At 38.9% G+C, this 20,896-nt stretch overlaps 1 protein-coding gene and 1 pseudogene across 3 annotated transcripts in view; one reads left to right on the top strand and one right to left on the bottom strand.

The window, feature by feature from the left end:
- The window catches only part of PAG1 (phosphoprotein membrane anchor with glycosphingolipid microdomains 1), a 182,653-nt gene that overhangs the window by 51,182 nt on the left and 110,575 nt on the right, over positions 1-20,896 (top strand). The gene's annotated exons all lie outside the window — the stretch shown is intronic.
- LOC128564231 (uncharacterized) lies at positions 18,451-18,550 on the bottom strand (annotated as a pseudogene).

Below are 20,896 nucleotides of genomic sequence, written 5' to 3'. Positions count from 1 at the left end.
AGATGCCTCCAAGGTCTGAGCTAGTCTAATTTGAATTTTGCTTTGTGAGTCTTCTGCCATAGAGAGTGAGACAGCAGTGGGTGTGCTTCCGACAACATGGTGTTTCCCACTGGATAGTGGTCTGCACATCCCTGGTTCTGCTTTGTAATGCCTCTGGGAATCTGAGAAAATGCTTACCCTCTCTCAATCTCTTTCCTCTTTGTGACGGGGCTAATGATTGAATAGCCTCATGGGGGGATTAATAGTATATACAGTGCTCACTGCCATCACCATCACCAAAAATGTATGAGGCTGTGTTTGTGGTTATGATGAGTGATATTTGTAATCTCATTTTGTGCTGATGATAAAAGCTCTATCAATAATTCCTTAATGACTTTGGATCCATCTTCTGTGAACAGACCAAATACAGAAAAAAATCATTCAATCTAATGACTAAGTAAAAATAGTGATATTCTAAATTTGACTTTAGTAGTTATTAATAGTTTACTACAGAGTTATCAACTTTTGTGATGAATCCTGGATTTGAAGCACTGTGTCTACACATTTAAAAGATTTACAGACCTCGAATTCTGTGGCCTGACTTACCCATATCCACCATAAATCATTATCCAATTCCTCTATGGCTGGAAATACAGGAGTACAACTGGTCTGAACTTTCCCGAGTTTTTTTGCCCACTGTCTTTTAATTAAATCTTTCCTTTAACTTACTGAGAAATTCTTTTTCTTGCCAGAGTAACCCTTTCTTCTTAGGGGAGCAAGGAGCTATGTCAGGGTCATTTTGGTTCTCCTTTGAGGCTGCAGTCTTTCCAAATATAACTGCATATCCTAGATATCAGCTTGCCTTTTGCTAGACTAAAGAATCAGTGTATTAAGAGCTTTGATTATCCACCCTCCAAAAATGCCTTCCTCTGATCTCCTAGCATTTGACAAGAATCTCAATTCAGGATTAGACATTGTTTTCTCCAATGCACTTCCATTTCCACCAGAGCTGCTCGCCTTAACATGTTATATTTGTGCCCCCAAACATAGAACATTTTCCAGTTGGGGGTAATTAAGATTTAACTTGAGAGTCTGTATGTTTTAAAATTGGTATCGGATGCTTCTGTAGTGGCGTCATTGTCCTCCTACTTTCTGGAAAGCATTGTGTGGTACTTTTTGATGTATAGGTGACTGCTTATGCCTCTTTTTTTCTTTATTTAACTTGAATTTCCAATTTTCTTTCTGCCTGTCCCCAGCATTTTGGTTACCTCATTTGTATGTGCCAAGCAGCTCTCAAAACTAATAGGTATACAAGTGTCTTCCCCTGCCTCCTTCACTCCTCAGCTTAACACTGATTTCTTCTCCCGGAATTAATATTTCAATTAACTGGCATTTCTGTAGTCCTACTAACGAACGCAAGCCAGAAATCTCCTTCCTGATACTGCCTCACTCTCCTCATTCAGTCTATACCAGCTTCTGGATTTAAAACCACATATGAAAGTTCCAAGAAGAGTGACTGGCGCTTGGTGACCTGCCAGCTGTCACAATGTTAATTGTTAAGATTTTTTTTTTTTTACTTCATTTTTATTAAATCATAATGGTAAACATTTAGGGGGGACAATGTGATGATTTGTATCCACATTCCATTTATGGGATACAGTGTGGAATGCTTGAACCAGACTAACTAACATAACCATCACCTCACTTATTTTTTGTGGTAATACATTTATAATATACTCTCAGTTGTTTGAAATGTACCCTTGCATTGTGTACCCTAGGTGAGATCCTGACAAATACCCTCCCTCTTCCCTCCCCTCCTCTCTCCCTCCTTCTCCTCTCTCTTCTCCCCTCTCCCACCTCTCTCCTCTTTCTTTCTGGACTATATTTGTGTTTTATCATTCATATGAAAGTGTAAGTGATTACATATTGGTTTCATAATAGTATTGAGTACGTTAGATACTGTTTCTTCCATTCTTGAAATACTCCTCTATCTCCATCATTGCTATTCTAGTTCTGGCCTCATGAGCTCTGTGCCAATCAGTTGCTGGAGATAATGTCATTCTCTTCTAAGAGATTGTCCCCACTCTAGTTGCCCTCCCATGATTTCCAGCTCAGTGACTTCCATGGGCCCTGGTAACCTTGGTGTGGACCCCTTGACCCAGCCCAGGTACTCCTGCAGTGCCCTGGCTACCCTCCCTCCTTTGCAGTCTCTGCTTCATTTGGATCAAACTCCTTGGGGAGTTCCAGCACATCACGCCTCTTCCAGGCACACATGCCTTTCTTTGCACCTGCTGTTGTCATGTCTGAGAATGCCTTTGACCCTTTTGTTCTCAATAAATACTAGGGCATCTTTCAAGATCCACCTCATTTTCCATCTCCTCTGAGAAGCCCTTCCTGATTTCCCAGGCTTAGCTGGATTCCCATAGTTCTTCAGTTACATCTCTGGACACTTTGTATTATACTTATCCATTTATATATCTGATCCTCCTATAGACGCTAACCTTAAGGGCAACATTTGGATCTCATTTTTGTCCCCGCAACATCTAATACGTGCCCAGAGCATTGTAAAACAAGTGGATGCTCTAATTTCTTTAAATGACTGCATCTCTGACACTGTAATAAAGAAAAGGATAGTATTCATGAAAAGTAATTGATCTCAAGCTGTGTTTTGTTCCAGACTAAGCATAAGCATTTTTCTCAACAATAATGCTTTGCTTTCTCTTTTCTTTTGGCATCCATATGTTAACAAAGAGCTAACAAAACCAATTTATGTCCCCTTTCCCTCTTCTGCTGATGTCAGTACTAGCATGGTCACTGCCTTCTTTTGTACCTTGTAATTTTTACCTTGAAAGTAGATTCAGCCAATGTCCTCACGAGTTTTGGTGATGATAATAGCTACTTTCATGATGTCTTAATTTGAGATTCAAAATTTAAATTGCCCTAACACGTTTTTAGGCTTCTAACATCTCTGTGCTCAGGAAGTGTCTTTCAAATTTCCAGAGTTCTTTCAATGTATTAGAAAGACAGCAAGGAGAACACAGAATCAGTAACTGTCCAGGGAGATGTGAGCTAACCCAAATCAACAAATAAGCATGTTTCTGAATTTGCCACAGTTAAAACAATTAGTGATGAACCACATCTTTGAGGATCTAGGGGGGGAAATGGGAGTCATTTTTAATTCAAACCAAGACTTTTTAATTCTAAGCAGGAGCCTGGTCTTTCTGGGGTGGCATTGTGATTAAAATCCCTGCAGGGCTCCTCAGAACTTTTAACAACTGTCTTCCACTGTGCAAATGGCCTTGCATTGTAAGGTGATTACAGAGTTTAAAAAATGATGTCTTCAGCCAGCTTTTGTCATGCATTTGATCTTTGGTTCACAAAGATGAGGTTAATTTCAACATAAGCTGTTAGCTTTGTTTTCTAAATCAGTCAATTTTAATAACAACCTGCTTGTGTCCTAAAAAACATCCAAGAACAATGAGAAAAAGTTGGCTTGGGATAGAAATAAGTGTTAGGATATAAATCTTAGGTATCTCTAGTCGGAGTTGACAAAATACTTTGCAATCAGTCTAGTTAATCTTGTTTTTCTTTTTTGTCTTCTCCTCTACATTTATTATGTGTGTGTTTTCTGAATTACAAAAGCAATAACATGTTCACTATGGACACTTGGAAAATAAAAAAACTCCCAAGGAACAACAGATGTTTTCTTTTCTTTTTCTTGTTGAGGAGTCATTGAAGACACAAGAAACCAGGTTACACTGATTGCATTTGTTAGGTACAGTCCCTCTTTTGTTTTTTTTTTTTTGTTTTTGTTTTTTTTTTTATTGTTGGGGATTCATTGAGGGTACAATAAGCCAGGTTACAGTCATTGCAATTGTTAGGTAAAGTCCCTCTTGCAATCATGTCTTGCCCCCATAAAGTGTGACACACACAAAGGCCCCACCTCCCTCCCTCCGTCCTTCTTTCTGTCCCCCCCCTTAACCATAATTATCATTAATTGTCCTCATATCAAAATTGAGTACATAGGATTCATGCTTCTCCATTCTTGTGATGCTTTACTAAGAATAATGTCTTCCACGTCCATCTAGGTTAATACAAAGGATGTAAAGTCTCCATTTTTTTTAATGGCTGAATAGTATTCCATGGTATACATATACCACAGCTTGTTAATCCATTCCTGGGTTGGTGGGCATTTAGGCTGTTTCCACATTTTGGCGATTGTAAATTGAGCTGCAATAAACAGTCTAGTACAAGTGTCCTTAGGATAAAAGGATTTTTTTCCTTCTGGGTAGATGCCCAGTAATGGGATTGCAGGATCAAACGGGAGGTCTAGCTTGAGTGCTTTGAGGTTTCTCCATACTTCCTTCCAGAAAGGTTGTACTAGTTTGCAGTCCCACCAGCAGTGTAAAAGTGTTCCCTTCTCTCCACATCCACGCCAGCAGGTGCAGTTTTGAGATTTTGTGATGTGGGCCATTCTCACTGGGGTTAGATGATATCTCAGGGTTGTTTTGATTTGCATTTCTCTAATATACAGAGATGATGAACATTTTTTCTTGTGTTTGTTAGCCATTCGTCTGTTGTCTTTAGAGAAAGTTCTATTCATGTCTCCTGCCCATTGATATATGGGATTGTTGGCTTTTTTCATGTGGATTAATTTGAGTTCTCTATAGATCCTAGTTATCAAGCTTTTGTCTGATTGAAAATATGCAAATATCCTTTCCCATTGTGTAGGTTGTCTCTTTGCTTTGGTTATTGTGTCCTTAGCTGTACAGAAGCTTTTCAGTTTAATGAAGTCCCATCTGTTTATTTTTGTTGTTGTTGCAATTGCCATGGCAGTCTTCTTCATGAAGTCTTTCCCCAGGCCAATATCTTCCAGTGTTTTTCCTATGCTATCTTTGAGGATTTTTATTGTTTCATGCCTTAAATTTAAGTCCTTTATCCATGTTGAATCAATTTTTGTGAGTGGGGAATGGTGTGGGTCCAGTTCCAGTCTTTTACATGTAGACAACCAGTTCTCCCAACACCATTTGTTGAATAGGGAGTCTTTCCCCCAAGGTATGTTCTTGTTTGGTTTATCGAAGATTAGGTGGTTGTAAAATGTTAGTTTCATTTCTTGGTTTTCAATTCGATTCCAAGTGTCTATGTCTCTGTTTTTCTGCCAGTACCATGCTGTCTTGACCACTATGGCTTTGTAGTACAGACTAAAATCTGGTATGCTGATGTCCCCAGCTTTATTTTTGTTACAGAGAACTGCCTTAGCTATACGGGGTTTTTTCCGGTTCCATACAAAATGCAGGATCATTTTTTCCAAATCTTGAAAGTACGATGTTGGTATTTTGATAGGAATGGCATTGAATAGGTAGATTGCTTTGGGAAGTATAGACATTTTAACAATGTTGATTCTTCCCATCCATGAGCATGGTATGTTCTTCCATTTGTTAATATCCTCTGCTATTTCCTTTCTGAGGATTTCATAGTTTTCTTTATAGAGGTCCTTCACCTCCTTCGTTAGGTATATTCCTAGGTATTTCATTTTCTTTGAAACTATGGTGAAAGGAGTTGTGTCCTTAATTAGCTTCTCATCTTGACTGTTATTGGTGTATACAAAGGCTACTGACTTGTGGACATTGATTTTATATCCTGAAACATTACTGTATTTTTTGATGACTTCTAGGAGTCTTGTGGTTGAGTCTTTGGGGTTCTCTAAGTATAAGATCATGTCGTCAGCAAAGAGGGAGAGTTTGACCTCCTCTATTCCCATTTGGATTCCCTTTATTTCCTTGTCTTGCCTAATTGTATTGGCTAGAACTTCCAGCACTACATTGAATAGTAAAGGTGACAGAGGACAACCTTGTCTGGTTCTAGTTCTAAGAGGAAAAGCTTTCAGTTTTACTCCATTCAGTAAAATATTGGCTGTGGGTTTGTCATAGATAGCTTCAATCAGTTTTAGAAATGTGCCACCTATGCCTATACTCTTCAGTGTTCTAATTAGACAAGGATGCTGGATTTTATCAAATGCTTTTTCTGCATCTGTTGAGGGTAAAGTCCTTCTTACAATCATGTCTTGCCCCCAAATGGTGTGGCACACACCAAGGCCCCACCCCCTCCCTCCTTCCCTCTCTCTGCTCCTCCTTTCCCCACCCCTCCCTCCTTCTTTCTCTCTCTGCTCTCCCGTTCCCCCACTCCCACCGTGTCCTTAATTGTCATTAATTGTCCTCATATAGAAATTGAGTACATAGGATTCATGCTTCTCCATTCTTGTGATGCTTTACTAAGAATAACAGTCTGTGAAGCTAGTGAATGATGCCCTATGATCATATCCATGTACACAGCTATGATTTCATAAAAAAAAAAAAAAGAAGAAGAATGTGTTCCACTTCCATCCAGCTTAATTCAAAGGGAATAAAGTCTCCGTTTTCTTTAATGGCTGAATAGTATTCCATGGTATACTTATACCGCAGCTTGTTAATCCATTCCTGCGTTGGTGACAATTTAGGCTGTTTCCACATTTTGGTGATTGTAAATAGAGCTGCAATAAATAGTCTAGTGCAAGTGTCCTTATGATAAAAGGATTTTTTTCCTTCTGGGTAGATGTCCAGTAATGGGATTGCAGGATCAAATGGGAGGTCTAGCCTGAGTTCTTTAAGGGTTCTCCATACTTCCTTCCAAAAGTTTGCAGTCCCACCAGGAGTGTAAAAGTGTTCCATTCTCTCCACATCCAAGCCAGCATCTGCAGTTTTGAGATTTTGTGATATGGGCCATTCTCACAGGGGTTAGATGGTATCTCAGGGTGGTTTTGATTTGAATTTCTCTAATAAATAGGGATAATAAACATTTTTTCATATGTTTCATATTTTTCATATGTTAGCCATTCATTTTTCTTCTTTAGAGAAGGTTCTATTCATATCTCTTGCCCATTGATATATGGAATTGTTGGCTTTTTCATGTGGATTAATTTGAGTTCTCTATAGATCCTAGTTATCAAGCTTTTTTCTGATTCGAAATATGCTATTATCCTTTCCCATTGTGTAGTTTGTCTATGTGCTTTGGTTGTTCTCTCCTTAGCTGTACAGAAGCTTTTCAGTTTAATGAAGTCCCATTTGTTTATTTTTTTTGTTGTTGAAATTGCCATGGCAGTCTTCTTCATGAAGTTTTTCCCCAGGCCAATGTCTTCCAGTGTTTTTCCTAGGCTTTCTTTGAGGATTTTTACTGTTTCATGCCTTAAATTTAAGTCCTTTATCCATCTTGAATCAGTTTTTGTGAGTGGAGAAAGGTGTGGGTCCAGTTTCAGTCTTTCACATGTGGATGTCCAGTTCTCTCAATTCCATTTATTGAATAGGGAGTCTTTCCCCAAGGTATGTTCTTGTTTGGTTTATCGAAGATTAGGTGGTTGTAAGGTATTAGTTTCATTTCCTATTTTTCTATTCAATTCCAAATGTCTATGTCTCTATTTTTTGTGCCAGTACCATGCTGTCTTGACCACTATGGCTTTGTAGTACAGACTAAAATCTGGTATGCTGATGCCCCCAGCTTTATTTTTATTACTAAGAACTGCCTTAGATATATGGGTTCTTTTCTGGTTCCATACAAAATGCACAATCATTTTTGCCAAATCTTGAAAGTAGGATTTTGGTATTTTAATAGGAATGGCTTGAATAGGTAGATTGCTTTGGGAAATACAGACATTTTAACAATATGATTCTTCCCAGCCAAGAGCATGGTATGTTCTTCCCTTTGTTAATATCCTCTGCTATTTCCATTCTTAGGATTTCATAATTTTCTTTATAGAGGTCCTTCACCTCCTTTGTTAGGTATATTCCTGGTATTTCATTTTCTTTGAAGCTATGGTGAAGGGAGTTTTGTCAATGATTAGCCTATCATCTTGACTGTTATTGGTGTATACAAAGGCTACTGACTTGTGGGCATTGATTTTATGTCCTGAGACATTACTGTATTTTTTGATGAATTCAGGAGTCTTGTAGTTGAGTCGTAGGGCTTCTCTAAGTATAAGATCATGTCGTCAGCAAAGAGGGAGAGTTTGACCTCCTCTGCTCCCATTTGGATTCCTTTATTTCCTTGTCTTGCCTAATTGTATTGGCTAGAACTTACAGCACTATGTTGAATAGTAAAGGTGACAGAGGACAACCTTGTCTGGTTCCAGTTTTAAGAGGAAAACTTTCAGTTTTACTCCGTTCAGTAAATATTGGCTGTGGGTTTGTCATAGATAGCTTCAATCAGTTTCATAAATGTACTACCTATGCCTATAGTCTTCAGTGTTCTAATTAGAAAAGGATACTGAATTTCATTGAATGCTTTTTGGCATCTATTGAGAGGATTATATGGTCTTTATTTTTGCTTCTATTAATGTTGTGGATAATGTTAATGGAGTTGCATATGTTAAACCAGCCTGGCGTTCATGGGATGAAACCTACTTGATTATGATGTATAACTTTTTTGATGATAAGCTGTAATCCATTGGCTATGAGTTTGTTGAGAATTTTTGCATCTATATTCATTAGTGAAATTGGTCTGAAATTCTCCTTTTTAGTTGGGTCTTTTCCTGGTTTTGGTATCAGGGTGATATTTGCTTCGTAGAACATGTTGGGGAAGATTCCTTCCTCCTCAATTTTTTGGAATAATTTCTGCATTACGGGAATAAGCTCTTCCTTGTAGGTTTGATAGAGTTCTGGTGTGAAGCCATCTGGACCAGGGTATTTTTTTGTTGGAAGCATTTTTATTGTTTCTTTAATCTCAGTCCTTGAAATTGGTCCATTCAGGAGCTCTATTTCTTCCTCGCGAACTCTAGGGAGTGTTTATGATTCCAAATATTGATCCATTTCCTTCTCATTTTTGAATTTCTGGGCATAGTATTCAGAGATGATCTTTTGTATATGTGTGGCATCATTTGTTATTTCCCCTTTATCATTTCTGATTGAGGTTACTAGAGATTTTACTTTTCTATTTTTAGTTAGTCAGGCCAAAGGTTTATCTATTTTATTTATTTTTTCAAAAAAACAAATCCTTGTTTCATTAATTTTCTGAACGATTCTTTTGTTTTCAATTTCATTGATTTCTGATTTAATTTTGGAGATTTCTTTTCTTCTACTGGGTTTAGGCTTAAATTGTTCTTCTTTTTCCAATTCCATTAGATGGCTTGTGAGTTTGTTCATGAGCTCTCTTTCTGTTTTTCAAATGCAGGAATCTAAAGCGATAAATTTTCCTCTCAAAACTGCTTTTGCAGTATCCCACAGGTTTTGGTAGCTTGTGTCTTCATTGTTGTTATGCTCAAGAATTTAATGATATCCTGTTTTATTTCTTCCTGCGCCCAACTGTCATTCAACAGAAGGTTATTTAATTTCCATGCCTTTGTGTGGGGTTGAAGGTTTTTGTTGGAGTTGAGTTCCACCTTTAGTGCCTTGTTGTCTGAGAAGATACAGGGTAAAATTTCAATTCTTTTGATTCTGTTGAGGTTTGTTTTGTGGCCTAGGATATGATCAAGTTTGGAGAATGTTCCATGGGGAGATGAGAAGAATGTATATTCTTTATCTTTGGGATGGAGTGTTCTATGTGTGTCTATCAAGCACATTTGTTCTAGGGTCTCATGTAAGTCCCTTATATCTTTGTTTAATTTCTGTTTAGAGGATCTGTCTAGTTCTGTAAGAGGAGAGTGTTAAAGTCCCCTGTTATTAGGGTATTATAGGATATCATATTACTCAGACTGAGTAAGGTGTGTTGCAAGAATCTGGGAACATTTAAATTGGGTGAATAAATATTTAGAATTGAAACATCTTCTTGTTGTATTTTTCCCTTGACCAATATAAAGTGACCATCTTTGTCTTTTTTGACTTTTGTTGCTTTAAATCCACATGCATCTCAATAAAAGATTGCAACTCCTCTTGTCTTCTGAATTCCATTCGCCTGAGAAATGGTCTTCCAACCCTTAACTCGGAGTTTTAATTTGTCTTTTGAAGCTAGGTGTGTTTACTTCAGACAGCAAATGGATGGCTTGTGTTTTTTAATCCAGTCGGCCAATCTATGACTCTTCAGTGGGGAATTCAAGCCATTAACATTTATTGGGATAATTGAGAAGTGTGGTAGTGTTCTATTCATCTTATTTTGTGGGAGTCCATTGCTTAGTTTTATCTTTTACATCAGTGTGGAAGTTAGGTTGTGTCCTTTAAGTTCTGAGTTCTTAATTTGCTGAGTTCTTAATTTGATCCATTGTGGTGGTCAGTGTGTAGAACAGGTTGAAGTATTTCCTGTAGTGCTGGTCTTATTGTGGCGAATTTCCTCAATGTGTATATATCAGTAAATGATTTGAATTCTCCATCAATTTTAAAGCTTAGCTTAGCAGGATATAAAATTCTGGACTGAAAATTGTTCTGTTTAAGTAGATAAAAGGTAGATGACCATTGTCTTCTTGCTTGAAAAGTTTCAGTAGCCAAGTCTGCAGTCACCCTGATGGATTTGCCCCTGTAGGTCAACTGGTGCTTACTCCTGGCAGCTTGAAGAATCTTTTCTTCTGTCTTGACTTTGGACCAGTTCATCACAATGTGTCTTGGAGACGCTTGGTTAGAGTTAAAGCAACTTGGGTTCCGATATCCCTCTGAAAGGAGTGTGTCAGAATCTTTGGTGATATTTGGGAAATTTTCATTTATAATATTCTCTAGTATGGCTTCCATTCCCCTAGAGCATTTTTCTTCCCCTTCTGGGATACCTGTAACTCGTATGTTTGAACACTTCATAAAGTCCCATAATTCTGTCAGTGAACGTTCTGCTTTCTCTCTCTTCTTTTCTGCCTCTTTAACTATCTGAGTTATCTCAAGAGCTTTGTTTTCCACCTCTGAGATTCTTTCTTCTGCATGGTATAATCTGTTGTTGATACTTTCTATTGCATCTTTAGGTTCCCTAATTGAGTGCTTCAGTTCCTTCGGCTCTGCTATATACTTTCTATATTTTTTATGTCATTCATCTCTTATTTGATTCTGTTTTGGATTTACTTTTGGTTATTTGCCACTTTATCAGCAGTTTCCTTCATTGTTTCCATCATTTCCTTCATTATTTTCATCATCTGTATTCTAAATTGCCTTTCTGTCATATCTAACATTTCTTTATAGGTGGAATCCTCTGCAGTAGCTACCTCACAGTCTTTTGGGGGAGTTGCTCTTGACTGGTTTTTTATGTTTCCAGGATTTTTCTGCTGATTCTTCCTCATGAGTGATTTCTTTTATCTGTTTCCTTGCTGTAATTTTCCTTTCATTTTCTCTTGCTCTTTAGGTTGCTGTGCCTCTGGACTAGGGTTTTGATGAGTCCTTTTGGTACAGGGCCAGAAGGAGGACAAGGTTGAAGAGCAAGAAGGGAAAAAATAAGGAAAAAAAAAAAAGGAAAAAGAAAAAAGAGAAAGTAGAGGGGGTAGGTAAAAGGGAATACTGACAAAAAGAAGAGAGGCACAGAAAGAGGAGACAGAGCAAAATAGTTGTACAGTAGGGTACTTTGACCCAACCTTAAAAAACCCCAAGCTTTGGGGGTGCCGGGTTCGGTGGTTCCTTTGATGTCAGCAGCTCTTCGCTAGCCTGTTCAGACACAGTACCCCACCTCCACCAAGTAGAGAGTAAAGACAAAAATGCTATAAATCAAATCAAAACAAGCAAACAGAAAACTTTACAGAATGAAATTGGGGGAAGAAACCAAATAATAAGGGTAGAAACACTAGCAAAAATTAAGTTCTAATTTTTGAAAAAGGCAACAATGGGAAATTATATTTAAACTAGAAAAATGAAGAAAGAAAAGAAAATTAAAAAAAAAGAAAAGACAAATCTATAGGGAAAATGTTGAAATTAAAAAACAACAACAACAAAAAAAACAAAAACAAAGCAGTATATATATCTTGCTGAATATTGTCTGGGTGACAGGTGATCTTCTGGCTTATGAGATGTTAATCACAATGCTGATATACCTGTGCAAGATGGAGACTGGAGGCCTCTGCTGATTTCTCAAACTCCGCAGGGGGGAGATCCTAAATCTCTCCTTAGCCCTCTTAAAAAGCACTTTAAACTTCTAACCTTTGTTAAGCATAAGCTTTATGGGATGACTCCTGAAGTGGCTATCCACTTACCCAGTGTGCCAAAACTGGTTTCACTCTATGCCCCTGAGGGCTAAGGCTGCAAGGCATCTCAGTCCCTGCCTTTAGGCTGCTCAGTCACTAGGTTACTAGGTCCTGCCAGACCCTTGCTCTGCGACTCTGAGGGCGGAAGTTGCAGGGGCAGTTCTCTTACAGTGGCTCCAAGCAGCCCACAGCTGAAAACTATTAGCTCCGTCTGGCTCAGCAGCTCAGTCTGGGGCCCTAGACAATGCTTAAAGTCCTCTGCACTCTTGTCCAAGTTCTCCCAAGGTAGTTCAACTGAGTTTCAAGTCCAAAAAAAAACAAAAACAGCTCACATGTAAGGCCTTTCCAGTTTGCACTCTCACTGCTGCTGTACTTACAGCTGCTGGTGGGATTAGACCGAATGAACACACGCAACCACTTGCCTGTTTTCCACTGCTTTTGTCCCCCTCATGGGGTGCAGAAGGCTCTCACTGACTCCCTGTGTCCTCAAAGGGATGTTTATGGGCAGATCCTACCAGCCAGAGATGCTGCCTGGAGTCTTGTCTCCCCAGAATCACTGTGCCCAGTTGCAAGGAAGCTGTTACTCAGCCACCATCTTGCTCCTCCTTGAAAAAATGTTTTCTTATGAGTCCATTCCCCAAAGAGAATCATTGTTAATATCTTGGTTGATAATAGGTTTGGTTAGAGTTTCCTCCAACCAAACATACATATTCTTTGTGTTCTAATAATGAAAATTTTACACACACAGGAGATAATCAGAGTCAACATAAAATTATAATCTAGATTCACAAATTATTAAGATTTTGCCACCATGGTTTTATCCATCCCTTTTTTTCCTCATTCTCTTTTTTATTCCTTTTTGAAATATCAACTAAGCCATTTTCAAAAGGGGAAGAGGACTCCTGATATTCTGAGGACTACGGAAAGCAGGTATTTACCTGCCAATTCCACATACTCTCACTTATCTTTTATTAGAAAGCAAAAAGTATGATTTAGTATTGCATCATATATTAGGGATAAGCTGCCTTACAGCTCAAATCTATTGCATGCTACATAGGTATCGATTTTTCCTCTTAAATCAATGTTTCCCTAGAGCATAGTTTTATTTATTCATAAAGCTAAGATGATGTCTGTCAGGAGTTACAGAGGTGTAACTCTGCGGTGCAGACACAATAAGAAGAGCTTTTGTAAGACTCTCAAAAATCAATGTTAGAGGGTATTCTCATAAACCTGAAAAAGTGCATTTACCATGCTTCTGAGTGTAAAAGGAAAATTTCAGCGTATGTTTAAGTTTAATTCCTCTGTTTTCTATGGTGCTTTGCAAGTGCACCTCAATGTGGTGTGGCTGAAGCCAGGCCGTGACTGTGTTCAGTGCACAAGCGGTTGCTGAAACACCAGGCTGGGAATCAAAGGTTTGGCCATGATCCCTTGTTGACACCAAATCTATGAGCTTGCTCATGAAGGATGCACTGGGCCTGTTGATCTGTTCTCTGTAATTCTGCCCTATACTGCAGGGAGCTCAAAGGGTAGGCTTTTCTGCCCAAGGAACAGTTAGCATGAGAGTGTTTACTTTGGAACATTTCATTCACTTTGGAATACTCTGGTGTGATTTTTTGGTATGTTAAAATATATGTAACAGTTCTTTTTGTAGCTAGGCCATATAAGTGAAGTGTAATCCTAAAACTGTTCACCTTTTGTTGATATATATGTATATTATGTATAGTCTATTTTCTTTCTTTTTTTTTGTTTGAAACAGAGTCTCACTCTGTCAGCCTGGGTAGAGTGCTGTGGTATCATCATATCTCACAGCAACCTCAAATTCTTGGGTTCAAGCAATCCTCCTGCCTCAGCCTCCTCAGCTGGAACTAGAGGTGTGCACCACCACACCTCGCTAAGTTTTTCTACTTTTAGTAGAGACAGGGTCTCACTCTCGCTCAGGCTAGTCTCAACCTCCTGAACTAAAGCAGTCTACCCACCTCAGCCTCCCAGAGTGTAAGGATCATAGGCGTGAGCCACTGTGCTGGGTCTATTTTTTTTTTAAAGTGTTTATCGGCTGTGCCTGTGGCTCAGTGAGTAGGGCGCCGGTCCCAAATACCGAGGGTGGTGGGTTCAAACCCAGCCCCGGCCAAACTGCAACAAAAAAATAGCCGGGCATTGTGGCGGGCGCCTGTAGTCCCAGCTACTCAGGAGGCTGAGGCAAGAGAATCATGTAAGCCCAAGAGCTGGAGGTTGCTGTGAGCCGTGTGATGCCATGGCACTCTACGGAGGGCGGTAAAGTGAGACTCTGTCTCTACCAAAAAAAAAAAAAAGTGTTTATCATGTGAAAATTACTATTAGACACCTTTAGCTGAAAGAAAACTTGTCCCAGATTTTCCCTTAGCCTTAACTGATTTTTCCCTAGTGGTTAAAATATGCTTCTAATGGCTAGAACATCACCACCTGGAGTTTTAAATATCCAGTTAAGATCACAGTAGAAACTGGTACTATTGAGTCAGACACACTATGGTTTTTTCATCTACTCTTAGCTACTTTGTGACCTAAGGCATGTTCTTGAACTTTTCTGGGGCATTTTATTTACGTGATTGTTTTGTTTCCTCATCTGAATATCACTAAGGGAGGGTATGTGAAATTGGCAGACATTCACTTCTTGTTTTCTGTAGTCGGCCACATGTCTAGACTCTTCCATTTAAAAGTAACCAGTTGATATTTATAGGGAAAAAAAGTGGAGGAAAAGCGGAAATGAAAGAGAAAAAAGGGATGGAGAAATGAGGAGTATGTCTTCCTGAAGAACAAACTTTCTTCCAGATTTAAAAGCCCACAGTTTTCTGTGAAAAGAAGAGATTCAACTGATTAGCTCAGCTATCAGTAGCCACGATTTATTTGTTTGTACCAGTGAGGACATAGAGAGAGCCACTGAGGACACAGCTTGAGTTTAGAGACTGGAATCTTCAGTGCCTGCCCCTGAGGCCAGCTGGGTGCTCAGCCAAACCACTGGCTCCCAGGAGGCCCCAATCCCTTGCCAGATTTGGGAGAAGTCTTGAAGGTTCCAGCCCTTTGGATCTTTGCTATTTCCTCTCTGCCGGTAGCAACATTGGGAGCTTCTTCACTGGGGGTTCTAGGAACTAGAGGGAAAGGATGTAGACACCATTCACTATAGCAGCTGTCACCTCTGGTCACAGCTGTTTGCCTTGTGGCCCCTTCAGCACTGAAGTAACGTGTGGTAGGTCAGTGTTTCAGAGTTTTTCCCATGAGCTTCCAGATCATTGCTATTCATTTCACGAATGGATGTCTTGGCAAATATGAGAAGATTCTTAGAGCTACTTTTTGTAAGACCAAGGCTGAGGTCTCTGCTTCAGTTGAAACCTGCATTGCCTGGAGTGAAAAGCACTCTTGAGGACCTATTTGAAGAGAGTTAGTTGTTTGGAATCTAACCATAAGGTTAAGGGCTATTTGTTATGTTTTCTCCAAAGTCTTTTTTTACATTCCTCTAATACAGTGGTTCTCAGCCTTCCTAATGCCATGGCCCTTTAATACAGTTCCTGTGGGTCACGACCCACGGGTTGAGAACCACTGCTGTAATCAGGTGTAGGCTGCAAAGAGCAGCTCAGAATTGAGACCAACTGGTGGCCATTTGCATGGGTATGGGTGCTTTTATAAATAGGAGGCGTTACTACCTGAACTGTTGTGACTGGGTTATAATTATTGTTCACTTTGAATTGCTTGGTTTGATAATCACTCTAATACAATCTGACAAATATCCTAATGTTCGAAAATATGTCTTATACACAAAAAAAATTGGTGAAAACCACTGAATTAATGGAACTAGATCACCTCTCCCCAATTTGCCAACTATCACCCTTTTCCCATCAAAGATGTTTTTTGTAAGCTGAAAGCATAGAGGCTGGTTCCTTCCTCCCCAAGCACTCATGGCTCAGGAAACCCCTCAGACACTCCATCACGGTTTTCTCCTTTACCGTTTAGATTTATTTTCCATATCTGATCCTTAGGATTAAGTCTCCTGTCACTTATACACTGGAGTGAGCTGGGACCTCGTCTGTTTCGTTCACCCTGTATCCTCAGTCCCTAGAGCAGTGCCTAGGGTTTAGTAGGCATTCATCAGATGTTCCTTCCTTTCAAGCCATCCTCTTTGCATCTTCCCCTTGCCTGTCATGAGGCCCCCTCATTGTCACTGCCTGGAATCACACCCTTGCTGTGGGTCAGTAGCACTCTCCACTTTGCGTTTTCCATCATTAGCCAGCAGTTACTTCCTGGTTGTGGCATCTGATTGGTACGACGATAATACAGCTACTGTGCTTCAGCGTGATAGGCAACTGTGACGTCTATCAAATTTTCCAGCTGTAAGAGAGCTTAAGAAAAGATTTTAAGCAACAGACACACAGATGTTTATCTATGATGGCATTGACACTCAAGATCAATTGGACAGAATGTTCTGCTCTGATGGGAGGTTTGAGGGATGGCCTTCCTTTGTTGGGACTCTGATTTAATTTACTCCTATGAACAACTCTGCGAGAAGGAAGGCTTCTCCCTTCAGGAACATCCCACTTCTCATCCCCCAGCTCCACCCAGTAGCCTGAGTCTGATCTTGTTATGTCTGGGAATATAGTTACTAAATTTTCTGCTAATGCCTGTACTTTACATGGTAATGAATCCAATCTTTTCTACAAATTCAACTTCATTAATGCAAAACAGATATAATTTGGAATGTGGATGAATTAAATAGTTCTTTTAGGGAGCAGAAAAACTGCTGTGGATCTTGTAGATACAGTCTTTTGGGCCTACATGTCAGATTCACACAAGAGAATGTTGGTTCTGGAGTCACCATTGGGCAGTTTTCAGGAAAAACAGAAAAGAACTTTGCATCTCAGGTCCTTTTCTACTTACTTCCCAATTTAGGAAGGTCAACTCATTTTCTACCACCTTTTACACTTTGAGGTAGTGATACTTTATATGTTAGCAGCCTGAAAGTATTAATGAGCCTCCTGCTCACTGGTTTTCAATAATATGGAAAAGTTATTCCAGACTGGTTCTGGCTATTAACAGAGAAAAAGCAGAAAATTAAATTAGCAGGGGGATATATGAAAAGCCTTTTGTAAGTGCCATAAAGTCTTTAAAATCTAATCCCTGAGAGAAATTTATTTTGTTCTGGAAAGAATAGGTTTCTCTCCCAAGAGATCCTAAAATGCCTTTCATTTATTAAAAGAATGGATTACTGCCTATGAATGGAATAGTGGGAGTTCTCGATTCTTACTTAAATTTTGCCATTGGACTTGCTGTGATTTACTTTAAAAAATAACCTGTAAGAAAAATATTTCTGTACTGGTATGTTCTTTGATTTTTAAATAGAGTTAATTCTATAGATAAATTGAAAAGTTAGGCATACTAATTAATAGTATTCATTGATTTTTATCTTTAAATTGAGCTTTATGAAAAGATGCCTAGAAACACTGAACTGTTTAAAAATTCTAAGTTAAGGCCAAGTTACCCTGGGTAAACAGTAGGAAAGGAGCTTACCTTCTCGCTAATGGACAAAATTTTAAGTTCAGATCTAATACCAGTGGTCTGGTGCAGAAACACAAATGTTTACTTGCTTAATTGGACTAATACAATTTTTTACCCTTTTCAAAAATAAGAGCTTAAAATTAATAATTAGGATTTTTAAGCAAGATAAATGTTCTTTAGGGAGGCCTGTTTGCAGAGCCTGATTTAGCTTTAGAGAGGTAATAGACTCCTTCAGTAATCTAATGACAATTCTAGACTGAAGAAAGACACATGAACAGAAAGGTTTGCATGTAATTGTGTGTAGTTTACAGATCCTGCAAAAGGACTCACTGGCTTCTATCTATAGGACCCCCAGGTAGAGAACCCTGATGTGCATCTTCTGTGTAGAGAGTATGCTTACTTTTTGTGCTGTGTGTTAACGGATCTTTTTATCCCTTCTATTAACATGGAACCCAAGGCATATTTGAATTTTGTGCTGTGCTGTAATGTTTTTATTTAAACAGAAGTATAGTCAGTCTTTTATAATTGTAGGTTCAGCATCCATGGATTTAACCAACCTTGGATTCAAAGTATTCAGGGAAAAAAAGGGATGGTTGTGTCTTTACTGAATGAGTAGTACAAACTTTATTTCTTGTCATTATTATCTAAACAATGGAGTATAAGAACTATTTATAACATTTACATTGTGTTAAGTATTGTAAGTAACCTAAAGGTGATTTAGGGAGGATGTGTGTAGGCCATAAGCAAAGACCACATCATTTTATATAATGGGCGTCCTGGAATAAATAAATCTCCCAGATTCGAATGACCAACTGTGTTTAGTCTTTTTGCAATAAAATATTTATTTAAGATGCTGATTGTTATTAAAGAAATTAGTTATATAGTTATATAGAATACTTACTGTAGATACTACACTTGATCTTAGCCAAAAGGCCGAGAAGCGATGAGAATACTTAACTATAGAATAAGAATATGCCATTTTAAATGTTATAGATGCTTGCTTTCCTTGGCTTCTCCTTAAAATGTAAATACTTTAAATGTTTTATGAGTAGGGATAATTTATCTCAGGGTCTTTTTCTTTTTCCGATATGTTAAGAACTGGCTTTAACTCCACCTTAGGAACAATTGAAAAATATATTTAAATAATAATTGGTTATGTTTCATTATTAAACTTTAAAAAATGTTTGGGAAAATAATATGAATGCTAAAATAGAATATGAAGGTCTATTTTTTTTTTATTTGTAACCTAAATCCCCTACTGTGGCAGGGGGGTGTTTAAAAATTTCCCTTGTAGGGCGGCGCCTGTGGCTCAGTGAGTAGGGCGCCGGCCCCATATGCCGAGGGTGGCGGGTTCGGACCCAGCCCCAGCCAAACTGCAACAGAAAAATAGCCGGGCGTTGTGGCGCGCGCCTGTAGTCCCAGCTGCTTGGGAGGCTGAGGCAAGAGAATCGCATAAGCCCAAGAGTTAGAGGTTGCTGTGAGCCGTGTGACGCCACGGCACTCTACCCGAGGGCGGTACAGTGAGACTCTGTCTCTACAAAAAAAAAAAAAATTTCCCTTGTACTTCTTGCTGCCATATATTGATATATAAATCCCTTTGCCACCCATTGTTTTTTAAATGTCAAGAAAAAAAGCAAAAAATAACTTCAGGGCTGTCCACTCAAGGAAGTCCTTATCTTACAGAAGGGATGAAGTAAATGCTGCCCTAAGAGTGGTATCAAAACCATAGCAAGAGAAGTGGAAGAGAAGGGATCAAGGGAAGGGATTAGGGGGCACTTTGCAGAAGGGACAATTTTAAGCTGGACAAACAGGAGTTAGTCAGTCAGAGATGTCTTGGTGGGAGTTCATTTTTCTGAACCCTAATACTAATTCCTGCCAAGATTAAATGCTTGTTAAAATGCTTATGGGACCCTTTTTTGGGTCCATGGTAGATACTAAAATCTTATAGCAAGTTTGAACCCCAGCTGCTTTAAGAAAAGAAATAATCCTCCTGGAGGTTTCAGTATATGTACACTGGGAAGAAAAAACCAGGATTTACTAGGAACACTTAGGGAAAACAAACCAATAATGCTAGGCAAGGAATAATCAAAGCTGATATTGTTTCCTTACATAAGCACCCCTTCTTAGGGGAGAGTCAGGCTGAAAATTAACAATAGAGTTGATGATGGGTATGGGGGGGGCGGGGCGGGTTGAAGCTAGTATTAGAAATTTAGTGATAGTCGGTATCTCAGAAAAAATTGACCTTGGCTTAGTCATCGTTGTATGCTTTAGCTATTAATGTCCTTTGAGGTTATAATAACGATAATAGCCATATTGAGTTTTTTTCTACTCTCCAGGTATGTTGATAAAAGGCTATCCCTTCTCCCATGAACTCCTCACATGATCCTTTAAAGTGTGATAAGAGTGAGGGTATCAGACTGAATCAGACCTCTTTCTCCAGCTGTAGCAGCTGTATCAGTTTAGTGTTTTTAGTGCCTCTGTGCCTCAGTATCCTCTTTTATAAAAGAGAGAGATAATACTATCTAATCCTGAATATACTCATGAGCCTGTCGCTGAGTGTTAGCTGTTACCATTTCTTCATCTTGCAGTTGAGGCACCTGAGCCTTAGAGGTTAAATAAATTGCCCCATTTTACACTGGGTATGAACCAGAGCAAGGGTTGTGGAACCATCTGTCTGACTGCAGGCCTTATAGATGATATGTATCCTTATTGAACTGAATTCAGAATTACATATTTTCAAATTTCATAGCATACAAATTTGCCTTCCATATGTTCCTCCTGGGTGTTCTTATTCATTGTGAGAGTTTCATTTGTTATCTAATTCAGGGCTTAGCAAACTATGACCTGCAGGCCAAATACAGGGTGTCCATAAAGTTCATGTGCAATTTTAAAAAAGACAATGCTGCCTGCAAAGCCCTTAGACCCTCTGGCCCTTTGCTGAAAACATTTGCATACCTTGACCTTGCTCTCTACTTTCCACCTTTCTCCCAAGATCTTGATTCCTAGATTTAACCAGCCATAAAATTTCTCTATCTGCATGCTCCGCACATACCCAGACTGAATCCTTCGTGTGTTTATTTCTCACCCTGAAATCAGTTCTTCCTCCTGAGTTCCCTGTCCTAGTTGATGGCACCACCATCAACTCAAGGTGCTTCTGTCCTTTTTATTGTTCAGGCCTAATTGGTTTCCAAGACCTGTCCATTGATTGTCCTACCTATCTAAACTTCGTGAAGACAATAAGTTAGGCATTTAAGTAACCAATGTGTATCATCTGGTGTTCTCACATCCCAA

The sequence above is a fragment of the Nycticebus coucang genome, chromosome 13 (genome assembly GCF_027406575.1).
Source record: "Nycticebus coucang isolate mNycCou1 chromosome 13, mNycCou1.pri, whole genome shotgun sequence".
Classification (NCBI taxonomy): Eukaryota; Metazoa; Chordata; class Mammalia; order Primates; family Lorisidae; genus Nycticebus; species Nycticebus coucang.
This window is presented reverse-complemented; position numbering and strand designations above follow the sequence as displayed.